Here is a 9,875-nt window from a genome sequence, read left to right as displayed (position 1 = left end):
ACTGTGGAGTTTAACTGGTGAGCCCCACAGCGAACTGACCCTGCAGCGTTCACCCAGCTCTAGTCCAATGTGAATTATTAACAAGATGAGTTGGTCCCTGATATGGAGAAGTCACAAGACCAGTGAGCACAGCAGGACATACCCTATCAGAGATACCCAATGACAGTCGTTCCCTTGTAGTGCAGTGGGGGAATCCAGGGAATCCAGTGGTTCCTCTCAGATAAAGTTTTGCAGTACACAAATAGGGACTTGGAAAAGCAGAGATGCCTTCCCTTGCCCACTATTCCAGGCACCTATCCTAAGTCTGTAAGTAAACAGACGCAGTTCACAGATAGCCTTCTGACCCAGGAATAGACCAGACAGGAGGGAGGATAACTCACCAGAACACAGTCCATTCCACTTACAACCCAGAATTCATCAGCAACACTGAATTCCCAGAAAAACAAAGATGAGAATATGATTAAGAACCAGACCCCAGATCACTAACTGCAGGGATTAGATCTAGCTTTGTGGGTGTCACAGACTCACAGATCGTGCCCACTCGTGGCCCTGTGCGGTCCGTGCGGGTTAGGGGGGGCACCCCTTTCAGTGAGACAGCCCTTCTCGGGGGTCCACTCTCTCTCAGGGTTAGGCCCCTCCACCTCCTGGAGCCGCACCTCTCTGAGCCTTAGCACGTCTGTCTCTCGCCGTGGGCCCCCTCAGGGAGTCCACTCGCTCTGGACCCTCTGGGGCCTCCCTCCCCCTGAAGGGGATGATGCAACCCTGTTCTCTAGACCATAGTGACTCTCAGCCAGCGTAAAACAGGAGGGTTTATTGAGCATTGAACACAGCACAGGAAACACTCAGGGCCTCAGGCCTGACCTCCCTCAGCCCAGTACATCCCAGTCTCCTTGCATCCAGGTGGGCTCTGCCTGCCCCTCCTCTCCAGCCCCGAGCCCCCCTGCTTCCCAGCTGCATCTGAGATCACCGGCCCCAAGCCCCCCTCTGTCCATTGTCTTCTCTCCAGGTAAACAGGGTCGTCTGGGCCTCCTTTCCTCTCTGCCCTCCTCTGGCTGGAACCGGCTGGTTGGGTCATGGGGTCCTCTCTTCACGGCCCATTGTCCTGGCTAGAACCGGCTGTGACTCCTCATCTGGGTCTCTGGGTCATCAGGTCAGCGGTCGCTGGGGTGTCCATCCTCCAGGCCATCGGCTGGGGTCCCAAGTTCCCTCTCCGGTCCTCTGTAACAACAAACTCCCTCTCCCCTCACCTCGTTAAACCAGTAACACCCAGGGGCACTGAGTCCCACTCCCTCTGCATGCAAACCATTGGAAAACCACGAAAATATAAGAAAATCCCCCATTTCGTCACAGTGGGGATCCTGGAAGAGTGGTTAGAAACCCCAGAGAGGCACTGAACTGAGGTCTTCTTCCATCTCTGCAGAGAAAGGGTAAGGGAGGAAGCCCCCACATCATGGTTACAGTGGACATGCAGGAAGCCCCAATTTCTCTGAAAGAAGAAATCAGGCCTCTGAGCAATTGAAACAGATTCTTCAAACTGTTTAGTAGGAAATGTGGGCACAATAAATCCAAAATCTGGGGTTGGGTTATTTACATATGACGTTGTTTGGGAGATACTTGGCCAGCACCTGAAAAAGAAATGTGAAGAGTCATGAGTATTTGTCCAGTGCTCCTTAATACACATAAACAGAGTGGCGAATACTAGGGAATACCAATATGATAACATGGACCGGGAATAAGCTGCTGGATACGGTATAGAAAGCAAACACCAACACAGGAAACACTACAAGATTAGGGGAACCCATATTACTTAATATAGTCGCTCTTGAATGAGCGGAATGGGTCAATTCAGCAGGGGTCTCTATTGATTTCCTTCCAATATTCAACTGTTACAGGAACATTATCTCCCCATTGAGAGCTATAAGCAATAACATCCCAGACTCCCTCTGCCTTTCGCCCTCCTCTGCTAACTGCTGCCTGGTGAATCCCCACAGGCCCTGAACCCGGGGGACAGTAAACTGGAGAACGAGGTGGTGATGGAGACTAGAAGCCTGACCATTCAGTGACCTTTTTCTGTGAGGTGGAGGATCATAGTAGCTAACTTTGGAGGATGAGTTCTATCTGCTGAGCGCCTTCTCTGAAGGGCAGAGCATCCTTATCTCCCAATAACATCAGTGGGAGTTTGAGAACACTCAGCAACTCATAGGATTGGGCAATACAAATATAAAGGCCTTGGGTGGCTAAAGTTAAGCACTAAAATCTGCAGCTAGATGCCTAAATACTCATTATAGCCACCTGCAGAGGTGCTGATTAAATCTCTATCAGCATTGTGGTGTTTAAAATAGATATTTGAAAAACAAGGGGAATGATGTTTAAAGGCATATTTGTCCTTCGGTTGACATCAGACAACTTTATGCCAGGTGACTGGATTTTCCAAACCTGGATACCTAAACTTTGACTCCTAACAATCACATGTAGGTGCATAAATAGGGGTGGGGTCAGTTGTAAAATCACCTTTTTGCTGCCCTATGTTGCAGTGGAGCAGGACAAAGTAGCCATAAAGCTGCCCTAAGAGGTAGCTAGGAATTCCCCAGCATGTGCAAATCCCTAACACACAGAACTAGCCTATATAGTGTACAGCCAGTGTAGCTGGCTGAATGTCACCAACTCCTAGCTTCCCACCCAAGTATATGGGGTGTGAGCTGGAAACAGAAGATGGCACACACAGTGTGCGTTGTGCTACAGCAACCTCCAGTGCAGCAATGGCTGTTTCAAGACAGCATAATTTAGAACAACCCAGAGTCTAGCTCTCACTCACTCTCACTCATGCTCGTCACCCCAATCGGGGTATGGGCCGCCAACCACAGATCTCCAGAGTCCTCTGTCCTGGGCCATTTGATCTAGCTGGTTCCAGGTATAGCCCATTTTTATGCTATCAGCCTGAAGGTCGCGTCGCCAGGTGTTTCTTGGATGGCCTCTTTTCCGCTTGCCTTGGGGGTTCCACCGCAATGCCTGTCTAGTGATGTTGGTTGGCTGCTTGCGTAGTGTGTCTCCTATCCAGTCCCACCTTCTCCTTCTAATTTCTTCATCTGCTGGAAGTTGACAGGTGCTCTCCAAGAGGTAGATGTTGCTGATGGTGTCTGGCCAGCGGATCTGGAGAATCCTTCTAAGGCAACTATTTATGAAGGTCTGGATCTTCCTGGTGGTTGTTTTAGTTGTCCTCCAGGTTTCAGCTCCATACAATAAAACTGATTTCACGTTGGAGTTGAACAGTCTAATCTTTGTTGCCAAAAAGACAGCTCTCTGGAGCTCCAGACGTTCTTGAGCTGTAAGAAAGCTGCTCTTGCCTTACCGATCCTTGCTTTGATGTCTGCGTCCGTGCCACCCTGTTGGTCGATGATGCTGCCTAGGTAGGTGGAGGACTGCACTTCTTCCAGAGGGCTTCCATTCAGTGTGACTGGGTCATTACTGATGGAGTTAATCTTGAGGATCTTGGTCTTGTCCTTGTGGATGTTGAGGCCAACCTGTGATGACATGGCTGCCACTACGTTGGTCTTCTCTTGCATCTGCTGTTTGCTATGCGAAAGGAGTGCAAGGTCGTCGGCAAAGTCCAGGTCATCAAGCTGAGTCCACATCGTCCACTGGATTCCATTCCTGCGCTCATAAGTGGATGTCTTCATAATCCAATCAATGACAAGGAGAAAGAGAAATGGTGACAATAAGCATCCTTGTCTAACTCCGGTTCGCACCTGGAAGCTGTTCGTAAGCTGCCCTCCATGGATCACTCTACAGTGTATGCCGTCATATAAGTTCTTAATCAAGTTGACCACCTTTGCTGGGATGCCATAGTGCCGAAGGAGCTTCCAGAGAGTCTCTCGATCCACGCTATCGAATGCTTTCTCATAGTCAACAAAGTTGATGTACAACAAGGAGTTCCACTCCATGGACTGCTCGACTATGATGCGGAGTCTAGAGCTCAGGAGTATTTCAGGATCTGGGCCGGTACTTGGCTGTTACTACAGTAATGACCCCTGAGCAAACAGTATAATAAACATGCTTATCACTGAGCTTGTCCAGAGGCTACAAGTCCATCAGAATGACTAGATGTCCTGATGTGTAATAAAAACGCTTTGAGTGATAAAAATCAACCCAGGCTACTTTACAGGGCCTCATCCTTCTTTCACTTACAGCATCTCAGCAGTAGTACAACGGCTAATACTGCCCAGGATTATAGTTGCCTCACTCTTCTTCCAATTTTGAGTGAGTAGTATAAGGGCCCTACTGTCAATCAAACATTAACCCCACACCTTGACCCAATAAGCCCTGCCCTCCGGTCACTGGAAGTCCCACCCCATGGGGGGGTATTACTTCTGGGGTCAAGGCGGACACATGACTAGAAGCAAGGTGTGTCATGTGACCCCTCTAAGAATTCCTCCCTCTGTTCTCTACCAATCAGGAGGGGTTTCAGCCACTGGAGACCACCCCGAGAGGAGATTTGACAATTGGGGGGAATTCTGGGGTGGGGTGACCAGTCCGGAAGTGGTTCATGTGACCCTTCTAAGAACTCCTCCCAACACTCTCTACCAATCGCGATGGGTTTCGGCTGCAGAGGATTGCCCCAAAAGGAGATCTGACCAAAATAGGGCAGGTTCTGGGATGGGGTGAACCACCCAGAAGAGGGTCGTGTGACCCATCTAAGAACTCCTTCCAATGCCCTCTGCCAATCAGAATGCAGCACCATCACCCCATAAGTCCCGGCGCTGGGCAGAGGAGGCCATCTCTTACCAAGAAGACATGTTTTAGAAATTATGGCAAGACTGAGAGGAAACATGGGAGTCCTTTACCACCCCCGTGAGAACTTTGGACTTTGTTTTAACTCTGAGGACCTTTGGACTTGTGTGGAGAAAGCGCTACAGCAGCGACAATTCCGAAGAGGATGAGGGAGCAGCCGAGGGGATTCCTTTGGCCCAGCCATTGATGAATATGCCAGAAGCCGAACCCGAAGCCCAACCGCTCATGAGACACCCCGCTGAGCATGGTGGCCTCTCGTCGTCCATCACCCTGAAGGAGGAAGGTGATCATGGCTTTGGGGAGTCACCGGTGGACAAGGTGAATGGAAAAGATGTCGCGCAGGTAAATGAATGATTAAGAAGTGACGGTCGATGATGGGGTGTAATGGGGTTAGGAACCTGGGGTTGTGTAAATCTAAAAACAAGCAGTGGGAACTTACACTTGTTTCTTGTCTGAAAATCTCTCGACAGCTCGACGATGCCTTTCTAGAGGACTGGAGGCCCTGGTCAGCATTGCATCAAGCAGCGAAGATGAACCCCGAGGATGATGGCTATGAGGAGTTTAGGAGGAGGCTTGGGATAGAACTCACTGAGCCAGTGCCACGTCGTGAGCGTGAAAAAGTTATGCGGACTATTGTACGCATTGCTGTTTATGCCATTCTTAATCACTGTCTTAGGGAGAAGCTTTTTGAAGCTTGTGAGGGCTGTGTCATAGATGCGCCAGCCCAACGGCACCATGACTGTGTGACTTGGACTTCAATGAATGTAAACTGCAAACTCCGGGGCCTGTGTGCTGAGCTGTGTTTGGAAAGCTTATTGAACACTATTATTGCCATAGGTTATGCTATGCAATGTCTGTGCCTAACCCAAGAACAGTTAGCGCAAGGGGTGACCTTGATAAATGCTGTGCAATTCAGTGGAGACCCTGGCCACATTTTAAAGAAAATGCCCAAACTGGAAAATGCCTGCTTACAGCGTTATATTGACCGTCTGGTCCGCAGTAAAAGTGACAGAGTCCTGCTTAAGAAAAAGACTATTTGTAAGAAATCTAAAAGGATTAAGTTAGAGAATGGTGAGGGGACAAACAGGCAATATCAAACTTGGTAGCTGTAAATTTAAAAAAATGTATTGAAAAGGGCTTTGTGACTATCTGTGTTTCTGTTAGAAGGTCTCTGGCCCTTAAGTGAGCTAAAAGTTTTGATGGAACATCTTGGTTTGTTTTCAAGGAGCTGTATGTCTTTTCAATTTAAAAAAAATGGTTTGTGAGAACCTAGCTCGTGTGTCTTTGTGTAAAAGAGACCCATTTACAGCAAAAAGCTGAAATGTATGTTGTGGGAAGGGAAAAAATCCTAAAAATGTGTTCCTGAAGTTCTTTTCCACAACTCACCACCAGATGTCAGGGCAGAGCTCATCCTGACTCTGCTTACACCAGTCAAACAAACAGAGATGGTTCAGACATGTGTTTGAGTACAATAGAGTTGACTCATCTTGTTGAACTGAATAGTTTTAATCACACCCCCACTGAATAGCGAAGGTAATTATGATTACTTACCCATGTTGCCATAGGGATAAATTTGATTGGGGTGCACCCATAGTAAGGGAGGTGGCTAGGCAAGTTCTGATTAATATGAAATGAAATAAAACCTCAGGAATTCGCTATTGGACAGTTTAAATATAACCCCTGGAGTTGGTAGAGCACTATTAGTTAAAATGTCCCAGGAGTTGGCAGAACTCTATTGGGCAGATTAAATATGACCCCAGGAGTTGTTTGAATGCTATGGGTCACTCTTTCTAGCAATTCAATGCCATTAAATGTTTAAAATAATATATTTACCAAAAACAAAAAACAAAAAACCAACCCACACACAAGCATCTAACCCAAAACTGAAATGTTTCGAGGGTTCACAAACCTTCACCATGCTTTAGAACAAGCATTTGCTCTAAACACAATCAAACATTTAAAAGCTCTGGGTGTTTATTATGGTTGTGATACAACCATTTTATTTCAAACCCCCACCCCAAACTTTAAGCATGAAAGAAACATGTTTAAAAAAACAAGCCCCAAAGACATGTACTGATATCTGCAAAGGGTCCCCACTTGGGAATGGGGCAGTTCCACTAAGGATTGGGGATTTACTGTTTAATACTGTAAGAAGGCCCTACAGAAAAATGTATTTTAACTAAACGGAAAAAAATGTAGCCAAAAGCAGCTCAGTTGTGCAGACAGCTTAATTCCCCCACCCTAGATCACAAAAGGGAATGTTAGGGAGGGGGCCTAAAGTCCTTAAGTATCTATTATTTCAGAGTTGTAGCAATCAAATCAACCTGTTAGCTACTATTTTGAAGTCTGTTTGAAAGAAAGGGTTAGGATGGTATAAAAACCTCAGGTATTTTGGAGACTGTCTTTTTCAACAGAAACTCTCTTGAACAGCTGCTGGACTGCAAGAGGAGGTATGCTCCCTGTTTTTAACTCTGAAAATATATATTATATAATATCAGTCGTTGGCCATATTGTCTTAGTAAATAATGATGCCTATGTTTATTGCAGTGTGATCTGTTTAGCATGGAACCAGTAACTTTAAATTGCATTTCATCACCAGGCCAAGGTAAAAACCATTTTAACTGTAGTTTTGCTTAATAACGTCAGGTATTACACAGGTTGTATAGGGATTTGGGGGTAATACTAACAAACATTTTTGCTTGTTCTTTAATCCAAAGGCCCAAACACACATGGGCGGGGGGAAACAGAACAAGTATGTGCCTGCAACACTTTATCCTGTAGTAGAAGGTAACTTTCTGCAATTGGCTTTTAAATGCATGTGGATTTATTGAACAGTATTTTGTTGCAAACTGTGTTTTAAACTGTGTGTGTGTGTGCACGTGTGTAAAACATAGGTGGGTTTTTTTAAGTATATGGCTGCAAACTGATGGTAATGGTGTGTTTCAAACTAAGAGGGTGGTTTTTTTTTCCTGTGCAAAATGGTTTTAAACTGGATTTTAAAAGTTGATTTTAAAAGCAGTTTGGTTTTTATTTTGCAAAATGAGGTGTATTAGAAAAAAATGTGGGTTTGTTGTTTTTTGTTTTAAAGTGGTAGAAAGAAACTCAAAACTCCTGTTTGTTGTACAGCCTGAAATGGATTGTTTTGTTTTAAAGCTATGACTTTTTAAATAGAAAAACACCCAAATAAATATTTTATTCTTAAGTTTACAAGACAGTTTCATGTGATTTATAATAATAATATTGTCTGCTCCACAGTACAGTCAAAACATGAGAGACCCTTAGACCAGAGGGTAAACAAGCTTAAAAGAAAAAGAAAAGAGACGGCTGAAAAGAAAATGTCACCAGTATCAGTGACTGATGGATGGATGAAGCCCAGTAAATATATTGTGTTTATTAGTTTGGTTAATTTATGAGGTTTTGTATTTTAAGTAAATGCAAAGGTGTGGGTGAGAAAGATGGTAAAGTTAAGTTTTGTAATATGTTCCTTCCCCCCCAGTCAGGCATGTGCAGCTCTCCTGACAATGTTATAGTCAGAGCTACAGGGACACCTCCACCAGAACTGCCAAAGAACCAGAAATCTGCTTTGAGACCTTTAACAAGGCAAAACAGCACAAGAGTGCAGATGAAGCATCAGGGCAGTCCAAACCTCATATGCGTCAAACCCAAGGACAAAACAAAAGACTCTGGTAAAAACCAACCATGCAAACACAACTCCAGTTCCTCAGTGACCACCACTACACCAAGCCCTGAGAAAACTGAGCGAAAACGCCCACATTCACAAACCTGCTCTAGGGGTTGTGAACGTGCACAAAAACACACATTCACAAACCCGGAGCACGCGCTCTAGGGGTTGTGAATAAAAAACCCAAGGACTGACAAACCATTCCCTCAACACCATAAGCTCCTCACAGCTCCCCCATAGTCTAGTATTTGGGAAAAGTATGATGGTTCATTCAGAAAACTGATGGACACAGTATCCTCGGGAGTTCTATAAGAACGGTATTCTAAAAACATTTGGGAAAAATATGACGCTTTGTTCAGAATACTGGTGAACGCTGTATCTTCAGGGGGCCTAAAAGGAAGGAGGGCTGGAAACCACATCAAAAATGCAAAAGCTTTGGCGGGTGACTTTTTGAAAAATACTTCAATTTTTCCAAAGGGTGGCTCTGAGCAGGCGTGACTAGTCATGGAAAGGGGCCTGGGTAAAAGGGGCACCCCAAGGCTACACATCAGCTCGGGTGTAAACAAAAGGGGGGACAGCGCTGGGTGGACAAACAAATGGCTGCCAAAAAGTTCCAGGCCAGGATCGCTGTAAAAATTTTAAAAAGGGCTAAAGAAGTAATGAGGGGGAAAAAACAAAAAGAGATGCCCCCTACTGGATGCTCTCAAACTGGCTTGTCAGAAAATGGGGAGGTGGAATCAGACTCTCACGCAGAGTCTGGTTTAGAAAATTCCCCAGAGGGCTCTCTAGATGGGTCCCCATCTACTCCCAATGACCCTCACGGAGGCACCTCGGAGTCTGACTCTCAAATAGCATCTGATGTAGAAAGATGCCACTGATGGTCCCATAGAGGAACCCCCAAGTAACCCTGAAAATGCAGAGGTGTATATGGAGAGAGTGAGATGTTGGCAACATGAATTACCTAGATTTGGGGTGGGGGGGAAGGGTCGGTGTATTGTGCAGAATTTCATTTTGTCAATCTTGAGCGAATAAATTCAGCTCAGCAGGTTGCTGAAGCCATACACAGGGGAATACAGTTAGTGCTCGATGACGTTAATGGTAGGGTAGACCCTGATGATTATGTTCAGCTACGTTTAGAGAACCGTAATTTAACTAACCCTTTGTTTTTGGTCTGAAGAACTAGAGATGAGCTTTCTGCTGAGGATTTCTTAAATCAGACCTCAAAGCTGCTACAGAGCAATAGAGAGTTGCATGTTGATGGGACATTGCGCCTCATTGTGACCGTTGTAAAAACCAGGGGTGGGGGCATTCGTAGAGTATCCTCAGTAGTCAAATCATCCATAAAAAGAGACAATGTTCAGTAGACCTGACTTACACGGGTACCAATCTGTGTTTTGCGGGTGGG

At 45.7% G+C, this 9,875-nt stretch overlaps 1 long non-coding RNA gene across 1 annotated transcript; it reads left to right on the top strand.

Moving 5' to 3' along the window:
• Positions 1-7,073: 7,073 nt before the first annotated feature.
• On the top strand, positions 7,074-9,036 carry LOC135977079 (uncharacterized). Its single transcript, XR_010594431.1, has 4 exons — positions 7,074-7,238; positions 7,336-7,393; positions 7,506-7,575; positions 8,044-9,036. It is a non-coding gene; the product is annotated as an uncharacterized LOC135977079 (long non-coding RNA).
• The last annotated feature ends 839 nt before the right edge of the window (positions 9,037-9,875 follow it).

This window comes from Chrysemys picta, chromosome 22 (assembly GCF_011386835.1).
Source record: "Chrysemys picta bellii isolate R12L10 chromosome 22, ASM1138683v2, whole genome shotgun sequence".
Classification (NCBI taxonomy): domain Eukaryota; kingdom Metazoa; phylum Chordata; order Testudines; family Emydidae; genus Chrysemys; species Chrysemys picta.
Note: the sequence above shows the minus strand (reverse complement) of the source record. Positions and strands in the feature narration are given on the sequence as shown.